Source organism: Channa argus, unplaced genomic scaffold, assembly GCF_033026475.1.
Source record: "Channa argus isolate prfri unplaced genomic scaffold, Channa argus male v1.0 Contig031, whole genome shotgun sequence".
NCBI classification, from domain to species: domain Eukaryota; kingdom Metazoa; phylum Chordata; class Actinopteri; order Anabantiformes; family Channidae; genus Channa; species Channa argus.
The window spans coordinates 282,740-310,720 of NW_027125250.1; the positions used below are offsets into that span (position 1 = coordinate 282,740).

A 27,981-nucleotide genomic window follows, 5' to 3' on the forward strand; every position below is an offset into this window, starting at 1 on the left:
ATTGCATTGGAATGTGCAAAAAAAAAAACAGCAGGTAAACAGTGTAGTGCAGTAAATGTAGAATGATAAAAGTAAATAAATAATAAATAAGTGGTGGTGGAATGAGATGAGTAGTGAGTGATGAGAATGTGCTGAGTTCGGTTTGCAGTGTGTTTAAGTTCTATTTCAGTTCTGTGTGTTGAGGAGCCTGATGGCTTGTGGGAAAAAACTGTTGCATAGTCTGGATGTGGTGGCCCGAATGCTTCGGAACCTCTTTCCTGATGGCAGGAGTGTGAAGAGTGTGTGTGATGGGTGTGTGGGGTCGTCCACAATGCTGTTGGCTTTGCGGATGCAGCGTGTGGTGTAAATGTGCATGATAGAGGGCAGAGAGACTCCGATGATCTTCTCAGCTGTCCTCACTATCCTCTGTAGGGTCTTGCGATCCGCGACGGTGCAGTTCCCAAACCAGGCAGTGATGCAGCTGCTCAGGATGCTCTCAATGGTCCCTCTGTAGAACATGGTCAGGATGGGGGGAGGGAGATGGGCTTTCCTCAGCCTTCTCAGGAAGTAGAGACGCTGCTGGGCCTTCTTGGTGATGGAGCTGGTGTTGACTGACCAGGTGAGGTTGTCCGCCAGATGAACACCAAGGAATTTGGTGCTCTTGACTATCTCCACTGAGGATCCATCGATGATCAATGGAGAATGGTCACCCTGTGCTCTCCTGAAGTCCACAACCATCTCTTTAGTTTTGTCAACGTTCAGAGACAGGTTGTTTGCTCCACACCAGGCTGTTAATCGTTGCACGTTGCACCTCCTCTCTGTAGGCTGACTCGTCGTTCTTGCTGATTAGACCCACCACGGTCGTGTCATCAGCAAACTTGACTATGTGGTTTGAGCTGTGCATTGCTACACAGTCGTGCGTCAGCAGAGTGAACAGCAGAGAGCTGAGCACAAAGCCCTGAGGGGCTCCAGTGCTCAGTGTGGTGGTGCTGGAGATGTTGTTCCCGATCCGGACTGACTGGGGTCTCCCAGTCAGGAAGTCCAGAATCCAGTTGCAACTTCAATAAACTGATAAAGAGATAGGCTGATGACGAGTTTGCACTTTTGATTTACAATAATTACGCCTAATCTAAATGCTGTCTTTGCGCATTTTTTTTGGAGTACCAAACCAAGCCTGTTCTGTTGTCAGGATGGCCGAGCGGTCTAAGGCGCTGCGTTAAGGTCGCAGTCTCTCCTGGAGGCGTGGGTTGGAATCCCACTTCTGACAAATGTTGTTTTTTAAGGACAACAGCTGACACTTGGAAAACACATTGGATCCATTCTTCCACATTCGTCAGAGGTAGGGAACCACCTATTCTCCAAGACTGCTTACCTGGATAAGGTGTGTTCAATCAGACAGAAAGTGCAGGAGCAATGGGTAAAGCACGGATAGCTGACAAGCAAGCAGGGCTGTGTAGCTCAAGGAGCATGGCTTTGGCACTCCACTAGTTACGTATCAAAGGTAGTCTTTCATCTATGCCCTATAATCACTAATGAGAGTCCATTTGAGACTGACTCTATTGGCCAAATCCATAGATTTTGATGTTATACAAGTTACATTGCATCTGGATAGATGCAATGAACATCACACACTGAGATAAAAGTGACACAGTGCTTAGATGTACCCAAACCGCCTCGTATTGACATTTTTTTAGTTTGCTACATGATCAGCCAAATCTCCAAGTTGTCAAGTTGGAGACAATAATGAAATGAATCAAATTGTGTGGAAGAACTTGTTCAACAACATTAAGCTAGCAATGTGGAAAGGTTCCATGGTGTAATGGTGAGCACTCTGGACTCTGAATCCAGCGATCCGAGTTCAAATCTCGGTGGGACCTACTGTTGGCAGGTTGTAGCTTTCCTCGATCCAATGAATGACTCGGTTACTCCACCAACTGGGAGACTCACAGTGGCATTGTCATGGAGCTCATCTTGTTCAAGAAACAGAATACTATGTGCACTAAACACTCATGACAATTCCAAAAAAACTGATACCGGCACAGAAATGACGCCAAGCCTGCACGATGGTTTAAAATAATAATCCTTGCTGATCTCTGTCACATAATGCTAAAAAAACATTTTGGGCATGAAGTGCGATCCCAGACACAATCCCCAATTCCTCTTTTATAACCCTACCCTAGTTTTCAAGTGCTTCCTTATTTTTGTCATAAGGGTTAGTATTTGAAATATATTAAAACTAGTGTCTGTGTAACACTGTTCACTTTTCCAGTGCACACTTGCTTCATTTGGCAGCATCTGGAGATTCCCTGGTGTATAGGTAAGCACTCTGGACTATGAATCCAGCAATCTGAGTTCAAATCAGGGTGGGACCTGTTATAGTGTAGAATGAATAAAACCAGCTGGACCTTTAAGCTGGCTTGCTGTTCTCAGGTTTTAATGTGCAATAAATGCAGGCAACTTTGGCAACTGTTCTTTCTCTTATGCTCCATTCAATGACTCTAGTACTCTACCAAATGACGTGGTTCAATTAATTTAATGCAATATTTGGATACTGGGTACCTTTTCTGGAGTTTGCTGAAAAACTGAATGTATATGTTAAAGCTCTATGAATTGATGTCTTGCCAGTATAGGGCAGAAGAACACCAATACCAGCTGACAGGTGTGTAGTGGCTTAATCAACAAGCACTTTTTTGCCTGAGACATACCATACTTCACGCATCCATCACTGATGGCCAGGGTAGCAATAAACTGATAAAGAGATAGGCTGATGACGAGTTTGCACATTTGATTTACAATAATTACGCCTAATCTAAATGCTGTCTTTGCGCATTTTTTTTGGAGTACCAAACCAAGCCTGTTCTGTTGTCAGGATGGCCGAGCGGTCTAAGGCGCTGCGTTAAGGTCGCAGTCTCTCCTGGAGGCGTGGGTTGGAATCCCACTTCTGACAAATGTTGTTTTTTAAGGACAACAGCTGACACTTGGAAAACACATTGGATCCATTCTTCCACATTCGTCAGAGGTGGGGAACCACCTATTCTCCAAGACTGCTTACCTGGATAAGGTGTGTTCAATGAGACAGAAAGTGCAGGAGCAGTGGGTAAAGCACGGATAGCTGACAAGCAAGCAGGGCTGTAGAGCTCAAGGAGCATGGCTTTGGCACCCCTCTAGTTACGTATCAAAGGTAGTCTTTCATCTATGCCCTATAATCACTAATGAGAGTCCATTTGAGACTGACTCTATTGGCCAAATCCATAGATTTTGATGTTATACAAGTTACAGTGCATCTGGATAGATGCAATGAATATCACACACTGAGATAAAAGTGACACAGTGCTTAGATGTACCCAAACCGCCTTGTATTGACATTTTTTTAGTTTGCTACATGATCAGCCAAATCTCCAAGTTGTCAAGTTGGAGACAATAATGAAATGAATCAAATTGTGTGGAAGAACCTGTTCAACAACATTAAGCTAGCAATGTGGAAAGGTTCCATGGTGTAATGGTGAGCACTCTGGACTCTGAATCCAGCGATCCGAGTTCAAATCTCGGTGGGACCTACTGTTGGCAGGTTGTAGCTTTTCTCAATGCAATGAGTGACTCAGTTACTCCACCAACTGGGAGACTCACAGTGGCATTGTCATGGAGCTCATCTTGTTCCAGAAACAGAATACTATGTGCACTAAACACTCATGACAAGTCTAAAAAAACTGATACCGGCACAGAAATGAGGCCAAGCCTGCACAATGGTTTAAAATAAACACACTCTTAGCTAAATATCCTTGCTGAATTCTGTCACATAATGCTAAAAACACATTTTGGGCATGAAGTGCGATCCCAGACAAAATCCCCAATTCCTCTTTTATAACCCTACCCTAGTTTTCAAGTGCTTCCTTATTTTTGTCATAAGGGTTAGTATTTGAAATATATTAAAACTAGTGTCTGTGTAACACTGTTCACTTTTCCAGTGCACACTTGCTTCATTTGGCAGCATCTGGAGATTCCCTGGTGTATAGGTAAGCACTCTGGACTATGAATCCAGCAATCTGAGTTCAAATCACGATGGGACCTGTTATAGTGTAGAATGAATAAAACCAGCTGGACCTTTAAGCTGGCTTGCTGTTCTCAGGTTTTAATGTGCAATAAATGCAGGCAACTTTGGCAACAGTTATTTCTCTTATGCTCCATTCAATGACTTTAGTACTCTACCAAATGCCGTGGTTCAATTAATATAATGCAATATTTGGATACTGTTTACCTTTTCTGGAGTTTGCTGAAAAACTGAATGTATATGTTAAAGCTCTATGAAATAATGTCTTGCCAGTAAAGGGCAGAAGAACACCAATACCAGCTGACAGGTGTGTAGTGGCTTAATCAACAAGCTCTTTTTTGCCTGAGACATACCATACTTCACGCATCCATCACTGATGGCCAGGGTAGCAATAAACTGATAAAGAGATAGGCTGATGACGAGTTTGCACATTTGATTTACAATAATTACACCTAATCTAAATGCTGTCTTTGCGCATTTTTTTCGGAGTACCAAACCAAGCCTGTTCTGTTGTCAGGATGGCCGAGCGGTCTAAGGCGCTGCGTTAAGGTCGCAGTCTCTCCTGGAGGCGTGGGTTCGAATCCCACTTCTGACAAATGTTGTTTTTTAAGGACAACAGCTGACACTTGGAAAACACATTGGATCCATTCTTCCACATTCGTCAGAGGTGGGGAACCACCTATTCTCCAAGACTGCTTACCTGGATAAGGTGTGTTCAATCAGACAGAAAGTGCAGGAGCAGTGGGTAAAGCACGGATAGCTGACAAGCAAGCAGGGCTGTGGAGCTCAAGGAGCATGGCTTTGGCACCCCTCTAGTTACGTATCAAAGGTAGTCTTTCATCTATGCCCTATAATCACTAATGAGAGTCCATTTGAGACTGACTCTATTCGCCAAATCCATAGATTTTGATGTTATACAAGTTACAGTGCATCTGGATAGATGCAATGAATATCACACACTGAGATAAAAGTGACACAGTGCTTAGATGTACCCAAACCGCCTTGTATTGACATTTTTTTAGTTTGCTACATGATCAGCCAAATCTCCAAGTTGTCAAGTTGGAGACAATAATGAAATGAATCAAATTGTGTGGAAGAACCTGTTCAACAACATTAAGCTAGCAATGTGGAAAGGTTCCATGGTGTAATGGTGAGCACTCTGGACTCTGAATCCAGAGATCCGAGTTCAAATCTCGGTGGGACCTACTGTTGGCAGGTTGTAGCTTTTCTCGATGCAATGAGTGACTCGGTTACTCCACCAACTGGGAGACTCACAGTGGCATTGTCATGGAGCTCATCTTGTTCCAGAAACAGAATACTATGTGCACTAAACACTCATGACAAGTCTAAAAAAACTGATACCGGCACAGAAATGAGGCCAAGCCTGCACGATGGTTTAAAATGAACACACTCTTAGCTAAATATCCTTGCTGATCTCTGTCACATAATGCTAAAAAAACATTTTGGGCATTCCATTCAAGTTTGGGCATGAAGTGCGATCCCAGACACAATCCCCAATTCCTCTTTTATAACCCTACCCTAGTTTTCAAGTGCTTCCTTATTTTTGTCATAAGGGTTAGTATTTGAAATATATTAAAACTAGTGTCTGTGTAACACTGTTCACTTTTCCAGTGCACACTTGCTTCATTTGGCAGCATCTGGAGATTCCCTGGTGTATAGGTAAGCACTCTGGACTATGAATCCAGCAATCTGAGTTCAAATCACGGTGGGACCTGTTATAGTGTAGAATGAATAAAACCAGCTGGACCTTTAAGCTGGCTTGCTGTTCTCAGGTTTTAATGTGCAATAAATGCAGGCAACTTTGGCAACTGTTCTTTCTCTTATGCTCCATTCAATGACTCTAGTACTCTACCAAATGACGTGGTTCAATTAATTTAATGCAATATTTGGATACTGTTTACCTTTTCTGGAGTTTGCTGAAAAACTGAATGTATATGTTAAAGCTCTATGAATTGATGTCTTGCCAGTAAAGGGCAGAAGAACACCAATACCAGCTGACAGGTGTGTAGTGGCTTAATCAACAAGCTCTTTTTTGCCTGAGACATACCATACTTCACGCATCCATCACTGATGGCCAGGGTAGCAATAAACTGATAAAGAGATAGGCTGATGACGAATTTGCACATTTGATTTACAATAATTACGCCTAATCTAAATGCTGTCTTTGCACATTTTTTTTGGAGTACCAAACCAAGCCTTTTCTGTTGTCAGGATGGCCGAGCGGTCTAAGGCGCTGCGTTAAGGTCGCAGTCTCTCCTGGAGGCGTGGGTTCAAATCCCACTTCTGACAAATGTTGTTTTTTAAGGACAACAGTTGACACTTGGAAAACACATTGGATCCATTCTTCCACATTCGTCAGAGGTGGGGAACCACCTATTCTCCAAGACTGCTTACCTGGATAAGGTGTGTTCAATCAGACAGAAAGTGCAGGAGCAGTGGGTAAAGCACGGATAGCTGACAAGCAAGCAGGGCTGTGGAGCTCAAGGAGCATGGCTTTGGCACCCCTCTAGTTACGTATCAAAGGTAGTCTTTCATCTATGCCCTATAATCACTAATGAGAGTCTATTTGAGACTGACTCTATTGGCCAAATCCATAGATTTTCATGTTATACAAGTTACAGTGCATCTGGATAGATGCAATGAACATCACACACTGAGATAAAAGTGACACAGTGCTTAGATGTACCCAAACTGCCTCGTATTGACATTTTTTTAGTTTGCTACATGATCAGCCAAATCTCCAAGTTGTCAAGTTGGAGACAATAATGAAATGAATCAAATTGTGTGGAAGAACCTGTTCAACAACATAAAGCTAGCAATGTGGAAAGGTTCCATGGTGTAATGGTGAGCACTCTGGACTCTGAATCCAGCGATCCGAGTTCAAATCTCGGTGGGACCTACTGTTGGCAGGTTGTAGCTTTTCTCGATGCAATGATTGACTCGGTTACTCCACCAACTGGGAGACTCACAGTGGCATTGTCATGGAGCTCATCTTGTTCCAGAAACAGAATACTATGTGCACTAAACACTCATGACAAGTCTAAAAAAACTGAAACCGGCACAGAAATGAGGCCAAGCCTGCACGATGGTTTAAAATAAACACACTCTTAGCTAAGTATCCTTGCTGATCTCTGTCACATAATGCTAAAAACACATTTTGGGCATTCCATTCAAGTTTGGGCATGAAGTGCGATCCCAGACACAATCCCCAATTCCTCTTTTATAACCCTACCCTAGTTTTCAAGTGCTTCCTTATTTTTGTCATAAGGGTTAGTATTTGAAATATATTAAAAATAGTGTCTGTGTAACACTGTTCACTTTTCCAGTGCACACTTGCTTCATTTGGCAGCATCTGGAGATTCCCTGGTGTATAGGTAAGCACTCTGGACTATGAATCCAGCAATCTGAGTTCAAATCACGATGGGACCTGTTATACTGTAGAATAAATAAAACCAGCTGGACCTTTAAGCTGGCTTGCTGTTCTCAGGTTTTAATGTGCAATAAATGCAGGCAACTTTGGCAACAGTTCTTTCTCTTATGCTCCATTCAATGACTTTAGTACTCTACCAAATGAAGTGGTTCAATTAATATAATGCAATATTTGGATACTGGTTACCTTTTCTGGAGTTTGCTGAAAAACTGAATGTATATGTTAAAGCTCTATGAATTGATGTCTTGCCAGTAAAGGGCAGAAGAACACCAATACCAGCTGACAGGTGTGTAGTGTCTTAATCAACAAGCTCTTTTTTGCCTGAGACATACCATACTTCACGCATCCATCACTGATGGCCAGGGTAGCAATAAACCGATAAAGAGATAGGCTGATGACGAGTTTGCACATTTGATTTACAATAATTACGCCTAATCTAAATGCTGTCTTTGCGCATTTTTTTTGGAGTACCAAACCAAGCCTGTTCTGTTGTCAGGATGGCCGAGCGGTCTAAGGCGCTGCGTTAAGGTCGCAGTCTCTCCTGGAGGCGTGGGTTCAAATCCCACTTCTGACAAATGTTGTTTTTTAAGGACAACAGCTGACACTTGGAAAAAACATTGGATCCATTCTTCCACATTCGTCAGAGGTGGGGAATCACCTAAGGTGTGTTCAATCAGACAGAAAGTGCAGAAGCAGTGGGTAAAGCACGGATAGCTGACAAGCAAGCAGGGCTGTGGAGCTCAAGGAGCATGGCTTTGGCACCCCTCTAGTTACGTATCAAAGGTAGTCTTTCATCTATGCCCTATAATCACTAATGAGAGTCTATTTGAGACTGACTCTATTGGCCAAATCCATAGATTTTCATGTTATACAAGTTACAGTGCATCTGGATAGATGCAATGAACATCACACACTGAGATAAAAGTGACACAGTGCTTAGATGTACCCAAACTGCCTCGTATTGACATTTTTTTAGTTTGCTACATGATCAGCCAAATCTCCAAGTTGTCAAGTTGGAGACAATAATGAAATGAATCAAATTGTGTGGAAGAACCTGTTCAACAACATAAAGCTAGCAATGTGGAAAGGTTCCATGGTGTAATGGTGAGCACTCTGGACTCTGAATCCAGCGATCCGAGTTCAAATCTCGGTGGGACCTACTGTTGGCAGGTTGTAGCTTTTCTCGATACAATGATTGACTCGGTTACTCCACCAACTGGGAGACTCACAGTGGCATTGTCATGGAGCTCATCTTGTTCCAGAAACAGAATACTATGTGCACTAAACACTCATGACAAGTCTAAAAAAACTGAAACCGGCACAGAAATGAGGCCAAGCCTGCACGATGGTTTAAAATAAACACACTCTTAGCTAAGTATCCTTGCTGATCTCTGTCACATAATGCTAAAAACACATTTTGGGCATTCCATTCAAGTTTGGGCATGAAGTGCGATCCCAGACACAATCCCCAATTCCTCTTTTATAACCCTACCCTAGTTTTCAAGTGCTTCCTTATTTTTGTCATAAGGGTTAGTATTTGAAATATATTAAAAATAGTGTCTGTGTAACACTGTTCACTTTTCCAGTGCACACTTGCTTCATTTGGCAGCATCTGGAGATTCCCTGGTGTATAGGTAAGCACTCTGGACTATGAATCCAGCAATCTGAGTTCAAATCACGATGGGACCTGTTATACTGTAGAATAAATAAAACCAGCTGGACCTTTAAGCTGGCTTGCTGTTCTCAGGTTTTAATGTGCAATAAATGCAGGCAACTTTGGCAACAGTTCTTTCTCTTATGCTCCATTCAATGACTTTAGTACTCTACCAAATGAAGTGGTTCAATTAATATAATGCAATATTTGGATACTGGTTACCTTTTCTGGAGTTTGCTGAAAAACTGAATGTATATGTTAAAGCTCTATGAATTGATGTCTTGCCAGTAAAGGGCAGAAGAACACCAATACCAGCTGACAGGTGTGTAGTGTCTTAATCAACAAGCTCTTTTTTGCCTGAGACATACCATACTTCACGCATCCATCACTGATGGCCAGGGTAGCAATAAACCGATAAAGAGATAGGCTGATGACGAGTTTGCACATTTGATTTACAATAATTACGCCTAATCTAAATGCTGTCTTTGCGCATTTTTTTTGGAGTACCAAACCAAGCCTGTTCTGTTGTCAGGATGGCCGAGCGGTCTAAGGCGCTGCGTTAAGGTCGCAGTCTCTCCTGGAGGCGTGGGTTCGAATCCCACTTCTGACAAATGTTGTTTTTTAAGGACAACAGCTGACACTTGGAAAACACATTGGATCCATTCTTCCACATTCGTCAGAGGTGGGGAACCACCTATTCTCCAAGACTGCTTACCTGGATAAGGTGTGTTCAATCAGACAGAAAGTGCAGGAGCAGTGGGTAAAGCACGGATAGCTGACAAGCAAGCAGGGCTGTGGAGCTCAAGGAGCATGGCTTTGGCACCCCTCTAGTTACGTATCAAAGGTAGTCTTTCATCTATGCCCTATAATCACTAATGAGAGTCCATTTGAGACTGACTCTATTGGCCAAATCCATAGATTTTGATGTTATACAAGTTACAGTGCATCTGGATAGATGCAATGAATATCACACACTGAGATAAAAGTGACACAGTGCTTAGATGTACCCAAACCGCCTAATATTGACATTTTTTTAGTTTGCTACATGATCAGCCAAATCTCCAAGTTGTCAATTTGGAGACAATAATGAAATGAATCAAATTGTGTGGAAGAACCTGTTCAACAACATTAAGCTAGCAATGTGGAAAGGTTCCGTGGTGTAATGGTGAGCACTCTGGACTCTGAATCCAGCGATCCGAGTTCAAATCTCGGTGGGACCTACTGTTGGCAGGTTGTAGCTTTTCTCGATGAAATGAGTGACTCGGTTACTCCACCAACTGGGAGACTCACAGTGGCATTGTCATGGAGCTCATCTTGTTCCAGAAACAGAATACTATGTGCACTAAACACTCATGACAAGTCTAAAAAAACTTATACCGGCACAGAAATGAGGCCAAGCCTGCACGATGGTTTAAAATAAACACACTCTTAGCTAAGTATCCTTGCTGATCTCTGTCACATAATGCTAAAAACACATTTTGGGCATTCCATTCAAGTTTGGGCATGAAGTGCGATCCCAGACACAATCCCCAATTCCTCTTTTATAACCCTACCCTAGTTTTCAAGTGCTTCCTTATTTTTGTCATAAGGGTTAGTATTTGAAATATATTAAAAATAGTGTCTGTGTAACACTGTTCACTTTTCCAGTGCACACTTGCTTCATTTGGCAGCATCTGGAGATTCCCTGGTGTATAGGTAAGCACTCTGGACTATGAATCCAGCAATCTGAGTTCAAATCACGGTGGGACCTGTTATAGTGTAGAATGAATAAAACCAGCTGGACCTTTAAGCTGGCTTGCTGTTCTCAGGTTTTAATGTGCAATAAATGCAGGCAACTTTGGCAACTGTTCTTTCTCTTATGCTCCATTCAATGACTCTAGTACTCTACCAAATGACGTGGTTCAATTAATTTAATGCAATATTTGGATACTGTTTACCTTTTCTGGAGTTTGCTGAAAAACTGAATGTATATGTTAAAGCTCTATGAATTGATGTCTTGCCAGTAAAGGGCAGAAGAACACCAATACCAGCTGACAGGTGTGTAGTGGCTTAATCAACAAGCTCTTTTTTGCCTGAGACATACCATACTTCACGCATCCATCACTGATGGCCAGGGTAGCAATAAACTGATAAAGAGATAGGCTGATGACGAGTTTGCACATTTGATTTACAATAATTACGCCTAATCTAAATGCTGTCTTTGCGCATTTTTTTTTGGAGTACCAAACCAAGCCTGTTCTGTTGTCAGGATGGCCGAGCGGTCTAAGGCGCTGCGTTAAGGTCGCAGTCTCTCCTGGAGGCGTGGGTTCAAATCCCACTTCTGACAAATGTTGTTTTTTAAGGACAACAGCTGACACTTGGAAAACACATTGGATCCATTCTTCCACATTCGTCAGAGGTGGGGAACCACCTATTCTCCAAGACTGCTTACCTGGATAAGGTGTGTTCAATCAGACAGAAAGTGCAGGAGCAGTGGGTAAAGCACGGATAGCTGACAAGCAAGCAGGGCTGTGGAGCTCAAGGAGCATGGCTTTGGCACCCCACTAGTTACGTATCAAAGGTAGTCTTTCATCTATGCCCTATAATCACTAATGAGAGTCCATTTGAGACTGACTCTATTCGCCAAATCCATAGATTTTGATGTTATACAAGTTACATTGCATCTGGATAGATGCAATGAACATCACACACTGAGATAAAAGTGACACAGTGCTTAGATGTACCCAAACCGCCTTGTATTGACATTTTATTAGTTTGCTACATGATCAGCCAAATCTCCAAGTTGTCAAGTTGGAGACAATAATGAAATGAATCAAATTGTGTGGAAGAACCTGTTCAACAACATTAAGCTAGCAATGTGGAAAGGTTCCATGGTATAATGGTGAGCACTCTGGACTCTGAATCCAGCAATCCGAGTTCAAAGCTCGGTGGGACCTACTGTTGGCAGGTTGTAGCTTTTCTCGATGCAATGAGTGACTCGGTTACTCCACCAACTGGGAGACTCACAGTGGCATTGTCATGGAGCTCATCTTGTTCCAGAAACAGAATACTATGTGCACTAAACACTCATGACAAGTCTAAAAAAACTGATACCGGCACAGAAATGAGGCCAAGCCTGCACGATGGTTTAAAATGAACACACTCTTAGCTAAATATCCTTGCTGATCTCTGTCACATAATGCTAAAAAAACATTTTGGGCATGAAGTGCGATCCCAGACACAATCCCCAATTCCTCTTTTATAACCCTACCCTAGTTTTCAAGTGCTTCCTTATTTTTGTCATAAGGGTTAGTATTTGAAATATATTAAAACTAGTGTCTGTGTAACACTGTTCACTTTTCCAGTGCACACTTGCTTCATTTGGCAGCATCTGGAGATTCCCTGGTGTATAGGTAAGCACTCTGGACTATGAATCCAGCAATCTGAGTTCAAATCAGGGTGGGACCTGTTATAGTGTAGAATGAATAAAACCAGCTGGACCTTTAAGCTGGCTTGCTGTTCTCAGGTTTTAATGTGCAATAAATGCAGGCAACTTTGGCAACTGTTCTTTCTCTTATGCTCCATTCAATGACTCTAGTACTCTACCAAATGACGTGGTTCAATTAATTTAATGCAATATTTGGATACTGGGTACCTTTTCTGGAGTTTGCTGAAAAACTGAATGTATATGTTAAAGCTCTATGAATTGATGTCTTGCCAGTATAGGGCAGAAGAACACCAATACCAGCTGACAGGTGTGTAGTGGCTTAATCAACAAGCACTTTTTTGCCTGAGACATACCATACTTCACGCATCCATCACTGATGGCCAGGGTAGCAATAAACTGATAAAGAGATAGGCTGATGACGAGTTTGCACATTTGATTTACAATAATTACGCCTAATCTAAATGCTGTCTTTGCGCATTTTTTTCGGAGTACCGAACCAAGCCTGTTCTGTTGTCAGGATGGCCGAGCGGTCTAAGGCACTGCGTTAAGGTTGCAGTCTCTCCTGGAGGCGTGGGTTCGAATCCCACTTCTGACAAATGTTGTTTTTTAAGTACAACAGCTGACACTTGGAAAACACATTGGATCCATTCTTCCACATTCGTCAGAGGTGGGGAACCACCCATTCTCCAAGACTGCTTACCTGGATAAGGTGTGTTCAATCAGACAGAAAGTGCAGGAGCAGTGGGTAAAGCACGGATAGCTGACAAGCAAGCAGGGCTGTAGAGCTCAAGGAGCATGGCTTTGGCACCCCTCTAGTTACGTATCAAAGGTAGTCTTTCATCTATGCCCTATAATCACTAATGAGAGTCCATTTGAGACTGACTCTATTGGCCAAATCCATAGATTTTGATGTTATACAAGTTACAGTGCATCTGGATAGATGCAATGAATATCACACACTGAGATAAAAGTGACACAGTGCTTAGATGTACCCAAACCGCCTTGTATTGACATTTTTTTAGTTTGCTACATGATCAGCCAAATCTCCAAGTTGTCAAGTTGGAGACAATAATGAAATGAATCAAATTGTGTGGAAGAACCTGTTCAACAACATTAAGCTAGCAATGTGGAAAGGTTCCATGGTGTAATGGTGAGCACTCTGGACTCTGAATCCAGCGATCCGAGTTCAAATCTCGGTGGGACCTACTGTTGGCAGGTTGTAGCTTTTCTCAATGCAATGAGTGACTCAGTTACTCCACCAACTGGGAGACTCACAGTGGCATTGTCATGGAGCTCATCTTGTTCCAGAAACAGAATACTATGTGCACTAAACACTCATGACAAGTCTAAAAAAACTGATACCGGCACAGAAATGAGGCCAAGCCTGCACAATGGTTTAAAATAAACACACTCTTAGCTAAATATCCTTGCTGAATTCTGTCACATAATGCTAAAAACACATTTTGGGCATGAAGTGCGATCCCAGACACAATCCCCAATTCCTCTTTTATAACCCTACCCTAGTTTTCAAGTGCTTCCTTATTTTTGTCATAAGGGTTAGTATTTGAAATATATTAAAACTAGTGTCTGTGTAACACTGTTCACTTTTCCAGTGCACACTTGCTTCATTTGGCAGCATCTGGAGATTCCCTGGTGTATAGGTAAGCACTCTGGACTATGAATCCAGCAATCTGAGTTCAAATCACGGTGGGACCTGTTATAGTGTAGAATGAATAAAACCAGCTGGACCTTTAAGCTGGCTTGCTGTTCTCAGGTTTTAATGTGCAATAAATGCAGGCAACTTTGGCAACTGTTCTTTCTCTTATGCTCCATTCATTGACTCTAGTACTCTACCAAATGACGTGGTTCAATTAATTTAATGCAATATTTGGATACTGTTTACCTTTTCTGGAGTTTGCTGAAAAACTGAATGTATATGTTAAAGCTCTATGAATTGATGTCTTGCCAGTAAAGGGCAGAAGAACACCAATACCAGCTGACAGGTGTGTAGTGGCTTAATCAACAAGCTCTTTTTTGCCTGAGACATACCATACTTCACGCATCCATCACTGATGGCCAGGGTAGCAATAAACTGATAAAGAGATAGGCTGATGACGAGTTTGCACATTTGATTTACAATAATTACGCCTAATCTAAATGCTGTCTTTGCGCATTTTTTTCGGAGTACCAAACCAAGCCTGTTCTGTTGTCAGGATGGCCGAGCGGTCTAAGGCGCTGCGTTAAGGTCGCAGTCTCTCCTGGAGGCGTGGGTTCGAATCCCACTTCTGACAAATGTTGTTTTTTAAGGACAACAGCTGACACTTGGAAAACACATTGGATCCATTCTTCCACATTCGTCAGAGGTGGGGAACCACCTATTCTCCAAGACTGCTTACCTGGATAAGGTGTGTTCAATCAGACAGAAAGTGCAGGAGCAGTGGGTAAAGCACGGATAGCTGACAAGCAAGCAGGGCTGTGGAGCTCAAGGAGCATGGCTTTGGCACCCCTCTAGTTACGTATCAAAGGTAGTCTTTCATCTATGCCCTATAATCACTAATGAGAGTCCATTTGAGACTGACTCTATTGGCCAAATCCATAGATTTTGATGTTATACAAGTTACAGTGCATCTGGATAGATGCAATGAATATCACACACTGAGATAAAAGTGACACAGTGCTTAGATGTACCCAAACCGCCTAATATTGACATTTTTTTAGTTTGCTACATGATCAGCCAAATCTCCAAGTTGTCAATTTGGAGACAATAATGAAATGAATCAAATTGTGTGGAAGAACCTGTTCAACAACATTAAGCTAGCAATGTGGAAAGGTTCCGTGGTGTAATGGTGAGCACTCTGGACTCTGAATCCAGCGATCCGAGTTCAAATCTCGGTGGGACCTACTGTTGGCAGGTTGTAGCTTTTCTCGATGAAATGAGTGACTCGGTTACTCCACCAACTGGGAGACTCACAGTGGCATTGTCATGGAGCTCATCTTGTTCCAGAAACAGAATACTATGTGCACTAAACACTCATGACAAGTCTAAAAAAACTTATACCGGCACAGAAATGAGGCCAAGCCTGCACGATGGTTTAAAATAAACACACTCTTAGCTAAGTATCCTTGCTGATCTCTGTCACATAATGCTAAAAACACATTTTGGGCATTCCATTCAAGTTTGGGCATGAAGTGCGATCCCAGACACAATCCCCAATTCCTCTTTTATAACCCTACCCTAGTTTTCAAGTGCTTCCTTATTTTTGTCATAAGGGTTAGTATTTGAAATATATTAAAAATAGTGTCTGTGTAACACTGTTCACTTTTCCAGTGCACACTTGCTTCATTTGGCAGCATCTGGAGATTCCCTGGTGTATAGGTAAGCACTCTGGACTATGAATCCAGCAATCTGAGTTCAAATCACGATGGGACCTGTTATACTGTAGAATAAATAAAACCAGCTGGACCTTTAAGCTGGCTTGCTGTTCTCAGGTTTTAATGTGCAATAAATGCAGGCAACTTTGGCAACAGTTCTTTCTCTTATGCTCCATTCAATGACTTTAGTACTCTACCAAATGAAGTGGTTCAATTAATATAATGCAATATTTGGATACTGGTTACCTTTTCTGGAGTTTGCTGAAAAACTGAATGTATATGTTAAAGCTCTATGAATTGATGTCTTGCCAGTAAAGGGCAGAAGAACACCAATACCAGCTGACAGGTGTGTAGTGTCTTAATCAACAAGCTCTTTTTTGCCTGAGACATACCATACTTCACGCATCCATCACTGATGGCCAGGGTAGCAATAAACCGATAAAGAGATAGGCTGATGACGAGTTTGCACATTTGATTTACAATAATTACGCCTAATCTAAATGCTGTCTTTGCGCATTTTTTTTGGAGTACCAAACCAAGCCTGTTCTGTTGTCAGGATGGCCGAGCGGTCTAAGGCGCTGCGTTAAGGTCGCAGTCTCTCCTGGAGGCGTGGGTTCAAATCCCACTTCTGACAAATGTTGTTTTTTAAGGACAACAGCTGACACTTGGAAAAAACATTGGATCCATTCTTCCACATTCGTCAGAGGTGGGGAATCACCTAAGGTGTGTTCAATCAGACAGAAAGTGCAGAAGCAGTGGGTAAAGCACGGATAGCTGACAAGCAAGCAGGGCTGTGGAGCTCAAGGAGCATGGCTTTGGCACCCCTCTAGTTACGTATCAAAGGTAGTCTTTCATCTATGCCCTATAATCACTAATGAGAGTCTATTTGAGACTGACTCTATTGGCCAAATCCATAGATTTTCATGTTATACAAGTTACAGTGCATCTGGATAGATGCAATGAACATCACACACTGAGATAAAAGTGACACAGTGCTTAGATGTACCCAAACTGCCTCGTATTGACATTTTTTTAGTTTGCTACATGATCAGCCAAATCTCCAAGTTGTCAAGTTGGAGACAATAATGAAATGAATCAAATTGTGTGGAAGAACCTGTTCAACAACATAAAGCTAGCAATGTGGAAAGGTTCCATGGTGTAATGGTGAGCACTCTGGACTCTGAATCCAGCGATCCGAGTTCAAATCTCGGTGGGACCTACTGTTGGCAGGTTGTAGCTTTTCTCGATACAATGATTGACTCGGTTACTCCACCAACTGGGAGACTCACAGTGGCATTGTCATGGAGCTCATCTTGTTCCAGAAACAGAATACTATGTGCACTAAACACTCATGACAAGTCTAAAAAAACTGAAACCGGCACAGAAATGAGGCCAAGCCTGCACGATGGTTTAAAATAAACACACTCTTAGCTAAGTATCCTTGCTGATCTCTGTCACATAATGCTAAAAACACATTTTGGGCATTCCATTCAAGTTTGGGCATGAAGTGCGATCCCAGACACAATCCCCAATTCCTCTTTTATAACCCTACCCTAGTTTTCAAGTGCTTCCTTATTTTTGTCATAAGGGTTAGTATTTGAAATATATTAAAAATAGTGTCTGTGTAACACTGTTCACTTTTCCAGTGCACACTTGCTTCATTTGGCAGCATCTGGAGATTCCCTGGTGTATAGGTAAGCACTCTGGACTATGAATCCAGCAATCTGAGTTCAAATCACGATGGGACCTGTTATACTGTAGAATAAATAAAACCAGCTGGACCTTTAAGCTGGCTTGCTGTTCTCAGGTTTTAATGTGCAATAAATGCAGGCAACTTTGGCAACAGTTCTTTCTCTTATGCTCCATTCAATGACTTTAGTACTCTACCAAATGAAGTGGTTCAATTAATATAATGCAATATTTGGATACTGGTTACCTTTTCTGGAGTTTGCTGAAAAACTGAATGTATATGTTAAAGCTCTATGAATTGATGTCTTGCCAGTAAAGGGCAGAAGAACACCAATACCAGCTGACAGGTGTGTAGTGTCTTAATCAACAAGCTCTTTTTTGCCTGAGACATACCATACTTCACGCATCCATCACTGATGGCCAGGGTAGCAATAAACCGATAAAGAGATAGGCTGATGACGAGTTTGCACATTTGATTTACAATAATTACGCCTAATCTAAATGCTGTCTTTGCGCATTTTTTTTGGAGTACCAAACCAAGCCTGTTCTGTTGTCAGGATGGCTGAGCGGTCTAAGGCGCTGCGTTAAGGTCGCAGTCTCTCCTGGAGGCGTGGGTTCAAATCCCACTTCTGACAAATGTTGTTTTTTAAGGACAACAGCTGACACTTGGAAAACACATTGGATCCATTCTTCCACATTCGTCAGAGGTGGGGAATCACCTAAGGTGTGTTCAATCAGACAGAAAGTGCAGAAGCAGTGGGTAAAGCACGGATAGCTGACAAGCAAGCAGGGCTGTGGAGCTCAAGGAGCATGGCTTTGGCACCCCTCTAGTTACGTATCAAAGGTAGTCTTTCATCTATGCCCTATAATCACTAATGAGAGTCTATTTGAGACTGACTCTATTGGCCAAATCCATAGATTTTCATGTTATACAAGTTACAGTGCATCTGGATAGATGCAATGAACATCACACACTGAGATAAAAGTGACACAGTGCTTAGATGTACCCGAACCGCCCCGTATTGACATTTTTTTAGTTTGCTACATGATCAGCCAAATCTTCAAGTTGTCAAGTTGGAGACAATAATGAAATGAATCAAATTGTGTGGAAGAACCTGTTCAACAACATAAAGCTAGCAATGTGGAAAGGTTCCATGGTGTAATGGTGAGCACTCTGGACTCTGAATCCAGCGATCCGAGTTCAAATCTCGGTGGGACCTACTGTTGGCAGGTTGTAGCTTTTCTCGATGCAATGATTGACTCGGTTACTCCACCAACTGGGAGACTCACAGTGGGATTGTCATGGAGCTCATCTTGTTCCAGAAACAGAATACTATGTGCACTAAACACTCATGACAAGTCTAAAAAAACTGAAACCGGCACAGAAATGAGGCCAAGCCTGCACGATGGTTTAAAATAAACACACTCTTAGCTAAGTATCCTTGCTGATCTCTGTCACATAATGCTAAAAACACATTTTGGGCATTCCATTCAAGTTTGGGCATGAAGTGCGATGCCAGACACAATCCCCAATTCCTCTTTTATAACCCTACCCTAGTTTTCAAGTGCTTCCTTATTTTTGTCATAAGGGTTAGTATTTGAAATATATTAAAACTAGTGTCTGTGTAACACTGTTCACTTTTCCTGTGCACACTTGCTTCATTTGGCAGCATCTGGAGATTCCCTGGTGTATAGGTAAGCACTCTGGACTATGAATCCAGCAATCTGAGTTCAAATCAGGATGGGACCTGTTATAGTGTAGAATGAATAAAACCAGCTGGACCTTTAAGCTGGCTTGCTGTTCTCAGGTTTTAATGTGCAATAAATGCAGGCAACTTTGGCAACAGTTCTTTCTCTTATGCTCCATTCATTGACTCTAGTACTCTACCAAATGACGTGGTTCAATTAATATAATGCAATATTTGGATACTGGTTACCTTTTCTGGAGTTTGCTGAAAAACTGAATGTATATGTTAAAGCTCTATGAATTGATGTCTTGCCAGTAAAGGGCAGAACAACACCAATACCAGCTGACAGGTGTGTAGTGGCTTAATCAACAAGCTCTTTTTTGCCTGAGACATACCATACTTCACGCATCCATCACTGATGGCCAGGGTAGCAAGTCAAGTCAAGTCAAGTCAAGTGGCTTTTATTGTCATTTCTACTATACACAGTGGTACACAGTACACAGTAGAAACGAGATAACGTTTCTCCAAGAACCAAGGTGCTACAAACAACACAAGCTATAATAAAGTGCATCGAGTGCAACCAAGTGCAAACAGTGCAGACGAAAAAACAGTACAGACGGACAGTGTAGACAGACAACACAAGTAACACAGGACAGGACACAAGACACAAGACCCAAGACAGTGCCGACCAGTAAACCTACTGTATACTATTTTACAGTACAGTACAGTTCAGTTAAGTGTGCTAGGGGTGTTAAAAAAAAGAGCAGCATGTAAACGGTATAGTGCATTTAAATGTCCAGCATGTAAAAAAAGTGCAATTGCATTGGAATGTGCAAAAAAAAAAACAGCAGGTAAACAGTGTAGTGCAGTAAATGTAGAATGATAAAAGTAAATAAATAATAAATAAGTGGTGGTGGAATGAGATGAGTAGTGAGTGATGAGAATGTGCTGAGTTCGGTTTGCAGTGTGTTTAAGTTCTATTTCAGTTCTGTGTGTTGAGGAGCCTGATGGCTTGTGGGAAAAAACTGTTGCATAGTCTGGATGTGGTGGCCCGAATGCTTCGGAACCTCTTTCCTGATGGCAGGAGTGTGAAGAGTGTGTGTGATGGGTGTGTGGGGTCGTCCACAATGCTGTTGGCTTTGCGGATGCAGCGTGTGGTGTAAATGTGCATGATAGAGGGCAGAGAGACTCCGATGATCTTCTCAGCTGTCCTCACTATCCTCTGTAGGGTCTTGCGATCCGCGACGGTGCAGTTCCCAAACCAGGCAGTGATGCAGCTGCTCAGGATGCTCTCAATGGTCCCTCTGTAGAACATGGTCAGGATGGGGGGAGGGAGATGGGCTTTCCTCAGCCTTCTCAGGAAGTAGAGACGCTGCTGGGCCTTCTTGGTGATGGAGCTGGTGTTGACTGACCAGGTGAGGTTGTCCGCCAGATGAACACCAAGGAATTTGGTGCTCTTGACTATCTCCACTGAGGATCCATCGATGATCAATGGAGAATGGTCACCCTGTGCTCTCCTGAAGTCCACAACCATCTCTTTAGTTTTGTCAACGTTCAGAGACAGGTTGTTTGCTCCACACCAGGCTGTTAATCGTTGCACGTTGCACCTCCTCTCTGTAGGCTGACTCGTCGTTCTTGCTGATTAGACCCACCACGGTCGTGTCATCAGCAAACTTGACTATGTGGTTTGAGCTGTGCATTGCTACACAGTCGTGCGTCAGCAGAGTGAACAGCAGAGAGCTGAGCACAAAGCCCTGAGGGGCTCCAGTGCTCAGTGTGGTGGTGCTGGAGATGTTGTTCCCGATCCGGACTGACTGGGGTCTCCCAGTCAGGAAGTCCAGAATCCAGTTGCAACTTCAATAAACTGATAAAGAGATAGGCTGATGACGAGTTTGCACTTTTGATTTACAATAATTACGCCTAATCTAAATGCTGTCTTTGCGCATTTTTTTTGGAGTACCAAACCAAGCCTGTTCTGTTGTCAGGATGGCCGAGCGGTCTAAGGCGCTGCGTTAAGGTCGCAGTCTCTCCTGGAGGCGTGGGTTGGAATCCCACTTCTGACAAATGTTGTTTTTTAAGGACAACAGCTGACACTTGGAAAACACATTGGATCCATTCTTCCACATTCGTCAGAGGTAGGGAACCACCTATTCTCCAAGACTGCTTACCTGGATAAGGTGTGTTCAATCAGACAGAAAGTGCAGGAGCAATGGGTAAAGCACGGATAGCTGACAAGCAAGCAGGGCTGTGTAGCTCAAGGAGCATGGCTTTGGCACTCCACTAGTTACGTATCAAAGGTAGTCTTTCATCTATGCCCTATAATCACTAATGAGAGTCCATTTGAGACTGACTCTATTGGCCAAATCCATAGATTTTGATGTTATACAAGTTACATTGCATCTGGATAGATGCAATGAACATCACACACTGAGATAAAAGTGACACAGTGCTTAGATGTACCCAAACCGCCTCGTATTGACATTTTTTTAGTTTGCTACATGATCAGCCAAATCTCCAAGTTGTCAAGTTGGAGACAATAATGAAATGAATCAAATTGTGTGGAAGAACTTGTTCAACAACATTAAGCTAGCAATGTGGAAAGGTTCCATGGTGTAATGGTGAGCACTCTGGACTCTGAATCCAGCGATCCGAGTTCAAATCTCGGTGGGACCTACTGTTGGCAGGTTGTAGCTTTCCTCGATCCAATGAATGACTCGGTTACTCCACCAACTGGGAGACTCACAGTGGCATTGTCATGGAGCTCATCTTGTTCAAGAAACAGAATACTATGTGCACTAAACACTCATGACAATTCCAAAAAAACTGATACCGGCACAGAAATGACGCCAAGCCTGCACGATGGTTTAAAATAATAATCCTTGCTGATCTCTGTCACATAATGCTAAAAACACATTTTGGGCATGAAGTGCGATCCCAGACACAATCCCCAATTCCTCTTTTATAACCCTACCCTAGTTTTCAAGTGCTTCCTTATTTTTGTCATAAGGGTTAGTATTTGAAATATATTAAAACTAGTGTCTGTGTAACACTGTTCACTTTTCCAGTGCACACTTGCTTCATTTGGCAGCATCTGGAGATTCCCTGGTGTATAGGTAAGCACTCTGGACTATGAATCCAGCAATCTGAGTTAAAAACAGGGTGGGACCTGTTATAGTGTACAATGAATAAAACCAGCTGGACCTTTAAGCTGGCTTGCTGTTCTCAGGTTTTAATGTGCAATAAATGCAGGCAACTTTGGCAACTGTTCTTTCTCTTATGCTCCATTCAATGACTCTAGTACTCTACCAAATGACGTGGTTCAATTAATTTAATGCAATATTTGGATACTGGGTACCTTTTCTGGAGTTTGCTGAAAAACTGAATGTATATGTTAAAGCTCTATGAATTGATGTCTTGCCAGTAAAGGGCAGAAGAACACCAATACCAGCTGACAGGTGTGTAGTGGCTTAATCAACAAGCACTTTTTTGCCTGAGACATACCATACTTCACGCATCCATCACTGATGGCCAGGGTAGCAATAAACTGATAAAGAGATAGGCTGATGACGAGTTTGCACATTTGATTTACAATAATTACGCCTAATCTAAATGCTGTCTTTGCGCATTTTTTTCGGAGTACCGAACCAAGCCTGTTCTGTTGTCAGGATGGCCGAGCGGTCTAAGGTGCTGCGTTAAGATTGCAGTCTCTCCTGGAGGCGTGGGTTCGAATCCCACTTCTGACAAATGTTGTTTTTTAAGTACAACAGCTGACACTTGGAAAACACATTGGATCCATTCTTCCACATTCGTCAGAGGTGGGGAACCACCTATTCTCCAAGACTGCTTACCTGGATAAGGTGTGTTCAATCAGACAGAAAGTGCAGGAGCAGTGGCTAAAGCACGGATAGCTGACAAGCAAGCAGGGCTGTGGAGCTCAAGGAGCATGGCTTTGGCACCCCACTAGTTACGTATCAAAGGTAGTCTTTCATCTATGCCCTATAATCACTAATGAGAGTCCATTTGAGACTGACTCTATCGGCACAGAAATGAGGCCAAGCCTGCACAATGGTTTAAAATAAACACACTCTTAGCTAAATATCCTTGCTGATTTCTGTCACATAATGCTAAAAACACATTTTGGGCATGAAGTGCGATCCCAGACACAATCCCCAATTCCTCTTTTATAACCCTACCCTAGTTTTCAAGTGCTTCCTTATTTTTGTCATAAGGGTTAGTATTTGAAATATATTAAAACTAGTGTCTGTGTAACACTGTTCAATTTTCCAGTGCACACTTGCTTCATTTGGAAGCATCTGGAGATTCCCTGGTGTATAGGTAAGCACTCTGGACTATGAATCCAGCAATCTGAGTTCAAATCACGGTGGGACCTGTTATAGTGTAGAATGAATAAAACCAGCTGGACCTTTAAGCTGGCTTGCTGTTCTCAGGTTTTAATGTGCAATAAATGCAGGCAACTTTGGCAACTGTTCTTTCTCTTATGCTCCATTCAATGACTCTAGTACTCTACCAAATGACGTGGTTCAATTAATTTAATGCAATATTTGGATACTGGGTACCTTTTCTGGAGTTTGCTGAAAAACTGAATGTATATGTTAAAGCTCTATGAATTGATGTCTTGCCAGTAAAGGGCAGAAGAACACCAATACCAGCTGACAGGTGTGTAGTGGCTTAATCAACAAGCACTTTTTTGCCTGAGACATACCATACTTCACGCATCCATCACTGATGGCCAGGGTAGCAATAAACTGATAAAGAGATAGGCTGATGACGAGTTTGCACATTTGATTTACAATAATTACGCCTAATCTAAATGCTGTCTTTGCGCATTTTTTTCGGAGTACCGAACCAAGCCTGTTCTGTTGTCAGGATGGCCGAGCGGTCTAAGGTGCTGCGTTAAGATTGCAGTCTCTCCTGGAGGCGTGGGTTCGAATCCCACTTCTGACAAATGTTGTTTTTTAAGTACAACAGCTGACACTTGGAAAACACATTGGATCCATTCTTCCACATTCGTCAGAGGTGGGGAACCACCTATTCTCCAAGACTGCTTACCTGGATAAGGTGTGTTCAATCAGACAGAAAGTGCAGGAGCAGTGGCTAAAGCACGGATAGCTGACAAGCAAGCAGGGCTGTGGAGCTCAAGGAGCATGGCTTTGGCACCCCACTAGTTACGTATCAAAGGTAGTCTTTCATCTATGCCCTATAATCACTAATGAGAGTCCATTTGAGACTGACTCTATTGGCCAAATCCATAGATTTTGATGTTATACAAGTTACATTGCATCTGGATAGATGCAATGAACATCACACACTGAGATAAAAGTGACACAGTGCTTAGATGTACCCAAACCGCCTTGTATTGACATTTTTTTAGTTTGCTACATGATCAGCCAAATCTCCAAGTTGTCAAGTTGGAGACAATAATGAAATGAATCAAATTGTGTGGAAGAACCTGTTCAACAACATTAAGCTAGCAATGTGGAAAGGTTCCATGGTGTAAAGGTGAGCACTCTGGACTCTGAATCCAGCGATCCGAGTTCAAATCTTGGTGGGACCTACTGTTGGAAGGTTGTAGCTTTTCTTGATGCAATGAGTGACTCGGTTACTCCACCAACTGGGAGACTCACAGTGGCATTGTCATGGAGCTCATCTTGTTCCAGAAACAGAATACTATGTGCACTAAACACTCATGACAAGTCTAAACAAACTGATACCGGCACAGAAATGAGGCCAAGCCTGCACGATGGTTTAAAATAAACACACTCTTAGCTAAGTATCCTTGTTGATCTCTGTCACATAATGCTAAAAACACATTTTGGGCATTCCATTCAAGTTTGGGCATGAAGTGCGATCCCAGACACAATCCCCAATTCCTCTTTTATAACCCTACCCTAGTTTTCAAGTGCTTCCTTATTTTTGTCATAAGGGTTAGTATTTGAAATATATTAAAAATAGTGTCTGTGTAACACTGTTCACTTTTCCAGTGCACACTTGCTTCATTTGGCAGCATCTGGAGATTCCCTGGTGTATAGGTAAGCACTCTGGACTATGAATCCAGCAATCTGAGTTCAAATCACGGTGGGACCTGTTATAGTGTAGAATGAATAAAACCAGCTGGACCTTTAAGCTGGCTTGCTGTTCTCAGGTTTTAATGTGCAATAAATGCAGGCAACTTTGGCAACTGTTCTTTCTCTTATGCTCCATTCAATGACTCTAGTACTCTACCAAATGACGTGGTTCAATTAATTTAATGCAATATTTGGATACTGGGTACCTTTTCTGGAGTTTGCTGAAAAACTGAATGTATATGTTAAAGCTCTATGAATTGATGTCTTGCCAGTATAGGGCAGAAGAATACCAATACCAGCTGACAGGTGTGTAGTGGCTTAATCAACAAGCACTTTTTTGCCTGAGACATACCATACTTCACGCATCCATCACTGATGGCCAGGGTAGCAATAAACTGATAAAGAGATAGGCTGATGACGAGTTTGCACATTTGATTTACAATAATTACGCCTAATCTAAATGCTGTCTTTGCGCATTTTTTTCGGAGTACCGAACCAAGCCTGTTCTGTTGTCAGGATGGCCGAGCGGTCTAAGGCGCTGCGTTAAGGTTGCAGTCTCTCCTGGAGGCGTGGGTTCGAATCCCACTTCTGACAAATGTTGTTTTTTAAGTACAACAGCTGACACTTGGAAAACACATTGGATCCATTCTTCCACATTCGTCAGAGGTGGGGAACCACCTATTCTCCAAGACTGCTTACCTGGATAAGGTGTGTTCAATCAGACAGAAAGTGCAGGAGCAGTGGCTAAAGCACGGATAGCTGACAAGCAAGCAGGGCTGTAGAGCTCAAGGAGCATGGCTTTGGCACCCCTCTAGTTACGTATCAAAGGTAGTCTTTCATCTATGCCCTATAATCACTAATGAGAGTCCATTTGAGACTGACTCTATTGGCCAAATCCATAGATTTTGATGTTATACAAGTTACAGTGCATCTGGATAGATGCAATGAATATCACACACTGAGATAAAAGTGACACAGTGCTTAGATGTACCCAAACCGCCTTGTATTGACATTTTTTTAGTTTGCTACATGATCAGCCAAATCTCCAAGTTGTCAAGTTGGAGACAATAATGAAATGAATCAAATTGTGTGGAAGAACCTGTTCAACAACATTAAGCTAGCAATGTGGAAAGGTTCCATGGTGTAAAGGTGAGCACTCTGGACTCTGAATCCAGCGATCCGAGTTCAAATCTCGGTGGGACCTACTGTTGGCAGGTTGTAGCTTTTCTCAATGCAATGAGTGACTCAGTTACTCCACCAACTGGGAGACTCACAGTGGCATTGTCATGGAGCTCATCTTGTTCCAGAAACAGAATACTATGTGCACTAAACACTCATGACAAGTCTAAAAAAACTGATACCGGCACAGAAATGAGGCCAAGCCTGCACAATGGTTTAAAATAAACACACTCTTAGCTAAATATCCTTGCTGATTTCTGTCACATAATGCTAAAAACACATTTTGGGCATGAAGTGCGATCCCAGACAAAATCCCCAATTCCTCTTTTATAACCCTACCCTAGTTTTCAAGTGCTTCCTTATTTTTGTCATAAGGGTTAGTATTTGAAATATATTAAAACTAGCGTCTGTGTAACACTGTTCACTTTTCCAGTGCACACTTGCTTCATTTGGCAGCATCTGGAGATTCCCTGGTGTATAGGTAAGCACTCTGGACTATGAATCCAGCAATCTGAGTTCAAATCACGATGGGACCTGTTATAGTGTAGAATGAATAAAACCAGCTGGACCTTTAAGCTGGCTTGCTGTTCTCAGGTTTTAATGTGCAATAAATGCAGGCAACTTTGGCAACAGTTCTTTCTCTTATGCTCCATTCAATGACTTTAGTACTCTACCAAATGCCGTGGTTCAATTAATATAATGCAATATTTGGATACTGTTTACCTTTTCTGGAGTTTGCTGAAAAACTGAATGTATATGTTAAAGCTCTATGAATTGATGTCTTGCCAGTAAAGGGCAGAAGAACACCAATACCAGCTGACAGGTGTGTAGTGGCTTAATCAACAAGCTCTTTTTTGCCTGAGACATACCATACTTCACGCATCCATCACTGATGGCCAGGGTAGCAATAAACTGATAAAGAGATAGGCTGATGACGAGTTTGCACATTTGATTTACAATAATTACGCCTAATCTAAATGCTGTCTTTGCGCATTTTTTTTTGGAGTACCAAACCAAGCCTGTTCTGTTGTCAGGATGGCCGAGCGGTCTAAGGCGCTGCGTTAAGGTCGCAGTCTCTCCTGGAGGCGTGGGTTCAAATCCCACTTCTGACAAATGTTGTTTTTTAAGGACAACAGCTGACACTTGGAAAACACATTGGATCCATTCTTCCACATTCGTCAGAGGTGGGGAACCACCTATTCTCCAAGACTGCTTACCTGGATAAGGTGTGTTCAATCAGACAGAAAGTGCAGGAGCAGTGGGTAAAGCACGGATAGCTGACAAGCAAGCAGGGCTGTGGAGCTCAAGGAGCATGGCTTTGGCACCCCACTAGTTACGTATCAAAGGTAGTCTTTCATCTATGCCCTATAATCACTAATGAGAGTCCATTTGAGACTGACTCTATTGG

At 42.4% G+C, this 27,981-nt stretch overlaps 30 non-coding genes across 30 annotated transcripts; all 30 read left to right on the forward strand.

Moving 5' to 3' along the window:
* Window positions 1–1,163: 1,163 nt before the first annotated feature.
* Window positions 1,164–1,246, forward strand: trnal-aag (transfer RNA leucine (anticodon AAG)). The gene has a single exon. It is a non-coding gene; the product is annotated as a tRNA-Leu (tRNA).
* A 538-nt stretch (window positions 1,247–1,784) lies between these two features.
* On the forward strand, window positions 1,785–1,856 carry trnaq-cug (transfer RNA glutamine (anticodon CUG)). The gene has a single exon. It is a non-coding gene; the product is annotated as a tRNA-Gln (tRNA).
* Window positions 1,857–2,843: 987 nt separating this feature from the next.
* On the forward strand, window positions 2,844–2,926 carry trnal-aag (transfer RNA leucine (anticodon AAG)). Its single transcript has one exon. It is a non-coding gene; the product is annotated as a tRNA-Leu (tRNA).
* A 538-nt stretch (window positions 2,927–3,464) lies between these two features.
* trnaq-cug (transfer RNA glutamine (anticodon CUG)) lies at window positions 3,465–3,536 on the forward strand. The gene has a single exon. It is a non-coding gene; the product is annotated as a tRNA-Gln (tRNA).
* A 1,003-nt stretch (window positions 3,537–4,539) lies between these two features.
* On the forward strand, window positions 4,540–4,622 carry trnal-aag (transfer RNA leucine (anticodon AAG)). Its single transcript has one exon. It is a non-coding gene; the product is annotated as a tRNA-Leu (tRNA).
* Window positions 4,623–5,160: 538 nt separating this feature from the next.
* trnaq-cug (transfer RNA glutamine (anticodon CUG)) lies at window positions 5,161–5,232 on the forward strand. Its single transcript has one exon. It is a non-coding gene; the product is annotated as a tRNA-Gln (tRNA).
* A 1,022-nt stretch (window positions 5,233–6,254) lies between these two features.
* trnal-aag (transfer RNA leucine (anticodon AAG)) lies at window positions 6,255–6,337 on the forward strand. Its single transcript has one exon. It is a non-coding gene; the product is annotated as a tRNA-Leu (tRNA).
* A 538-nt stretch (window positions 6,338–6,875) lies between these two features.
* Window positions 6,876–6,947, forward strand: trnaq-cug (transfer RNA glutamine (anticodon CUG)). The gene has a single exon. It is a non-coding gene; the product is annotated as a tRNA-Gln (tRNA).
* A 1,022-nt stretch (window positions 6,948–7,969) lies between these two features.
* Window positions 7,970–8,052, forward strand: trnal-aag (transfer RNA leucine (anticodon AAG)). The gene has a single exon. It is a non-coding gene; the product is annotated as a tRNA-Leu (tRNA).
* Window positions 8,053–8,565: 513 nt separating this feature from the next.
* On the forward strand, window positions 8,566–8,637 carry trnaq-cug (transfer RNA glutamine (anticodon CUG)). The gene has a single exon. It is a non-coding gene; the product is annotated as a tRNA-Gln (tRNA).
* A 1,022-nt stretch (window positions 8,638–9,659) lies between these two features.
* trnal-aag (transfer RNA leucine (anticodon AAG)) lies at window positions 9,660–9,742 on the forward strand. The gene has a single exon. It is a non-coding gene; the product is annotated as a tRNA-Leu (tRNA).
* A 538-nt stretch (window positions 9,743–10,280) lies between these two features.
* On the forward strand, window positions 10,281–10,352 carry trnaq-cug (transfer RNA glutamine (anticodon CUG)). Its single transcript has one exon. It is a non-coding gene; the product is annotated as a tRNA-Gln (tRNA).
* A 1,023-nt stretch (window positions 10,353–11,375) lies between these two features.
* Window positions 11,376–11,458, forward strand: trnal-aag (transfer RNA leucine (anticodon AAG)). Its single transcript has one exon. It is a non-coding gene; the product is annotated as a tRNA-Leu (tRNA).
* Window positions 11,459–11,996: 538 nt separating this feature from the next.
* Window positions 11,997–12,068, forward strand: trnaq-cug (transfer RNA glutamine (anticodon CUG)). Its single transcript has one exon. It is a non-coding gene; the product is annotated as a tRNA-Gln (tRNA).
* A 1,003-nt stretch (window positions 12,069–13,071) lies between these two features.
* Window positions 13,072–13,154, forward strand: trnal-aag (transfer RNA leucine (anticodon AAG)). Its single transcript has one exon. It is a non-coding gene; the product is annotated as a tRNA-Leu (tRNA).
* Window positions 13,155–13,692: 538 nt separating this feature from the next.
* Window positions 13,693–13,764, forward strand: trnaq-cug (transfer RNA glutamine (anticodon CUG)). The gene has a single exon. It is a non-coding gene; the product is annotated as a tRNA-Gln (tRNA).
* Window positions 13,765–14,767: 1,003 nt separating this feature from the next.
* Window positions 14,768–14,850, forward strand: trnal-aag (transfer RNA leucine (anticodon AAG)). The gene has a single exon. It is a non-coding gene; the product is annotated as a tRNA-Leu (tRNA).
* Window positions 14,851–15,388: 538 nt separating this feature from the next.
* trnaq-cug (transfer RNA glutamine (anticodon CUG)) lies at window positions 15,389–15,460 on the forward strand. Its single transcript has one exon. It is a non-coding gene; the product is annotated as a tRNA-Gln (tRNA).
* A 1,022-nt stretch (window positions 15,461–16,482) lies between these two features.
* trnal-aag (transfer RNA leucine (anticodon AAG)) lies at window positions 16,483–16,565 on the forward strand. The gene has a single exon. It is a non-coding gene; the product is annotated as a tRNA-Leu (tRNA).
* A 513-nt stretch (window positions 16,566–17,078) lies between these two features.
* On the forward strand, window positions 17,079–17,150 carry trnaq-cug (transfer RNA glutamine (anticodon CUG)). The gene has a single exon. It is a non-coding gene; the product is annotated as a tRNA-Gln (tRNA).
* A 1,022-nt stretch (window positions 17,151–18,172) lies between these two features.
* On the forward strand, window positions 18,173–18,255 carry trnal-aag (transfer RNA leucine (anticodon AAG)). The gene has a single exon. It is a non-coding gene; the product is annotated as a tRNA-Leu (tRNA).
* A 513-nt stretch (window positions 18,256–18,768) lies between these two features.
* Window positions 18,769–18,840, forward strand: trnaq-cug (transfer RNA glutamine (anticodon CUG)). The gene has a single exon. It is a non-coding gene; the product is annotated as a tRNA-Gln (tRNA).
* Window positions 18,841–21,288: 2,448 nt separating this feature from the next.
* On the forward strand, window positions 21,289–21,371 carry trnal-aag (transfer RNA leucine (anticodon AAG)). Its single transcript has one exon. It is a non-coding gene; the product is annotated as a tRNA-Leu (tRNA).
* A 538-nt stretch (window positions 21,372–21,909) lies between these two features.
* On the forward strand, window positions 21,910–21,981 carry trnaq-cug (transfer RNA glutamine (anticodon CUG)). The gene has a single exon. It is a non-coding gene; the product is annotated as a tRNA-Gln (tRNA).
* A 987-nt stretch (window positions 21,982–22,968) lies between these two features.
* On the forward strand, window positions 22,969–23,051 carry trnal-aag (transfer RNA leucine (anticodon AAG)). The gene has a single exon. It is a non-coding gene; the product is annotated as a tRNA-Leu (tRNA).
* A 1,139-nt stretch (window positions 23,052–24,190) lies between these two features.
* On the forward strand, window positions 24,191–24,273 carry trnal-aag (transfer RNA leucine (anticodon AAG)). Its single transcript has one exon. It is a non-coding gene; the product is annotated as a tRNA-Leu (tRNA).
* Window positions 24,274–24,811: 538 nt separating this feature from the next.
* On the forward strand, window positions 24,812–24,883 carry trnaq-cug (transfer RNA glutamine (anticodon CUG)). Its single transcript has one exon. It is a non-coding gene; the product is annotated as a tRNA-Gln (tRNA).
* Window positions 24,884–25,905: 1,022 nt separating this feature from the next.
* trnal-aag (transfer RNA leucine (anticodon AAG)) lies at window positions 25,906–25,988 on the forward strand. Its single transcript has one exon. It is a non-coding gene; the product is annotated as a tRNA-Leu (tRNA).
* Window positions 25,989–26,526: 538 nt separating this feature from the next.
* Window positions 26,527–26,598, forward strand: trnaq-cug (transfer RNA glutamine (anticodon CUG)). The gene has a single exon. It is a non-coding gene; the product is annotated as a tRNA-Gln (tRNA).
* A 1,004-nt stretch (window positions 26,599–27,602) lies between these two features.
* Window positions 27,603–27,685, forward strand: trnal-aag (transfer RNA leucine (anticodon AAG)). Its single transcript has one exon. It is a non-coding gene; the product is annotated as a tRNA-Leu (tRNA).
* The last annotated feature ends 296 nt before the right edge of the window (window positions 27,686–27,981 follow it).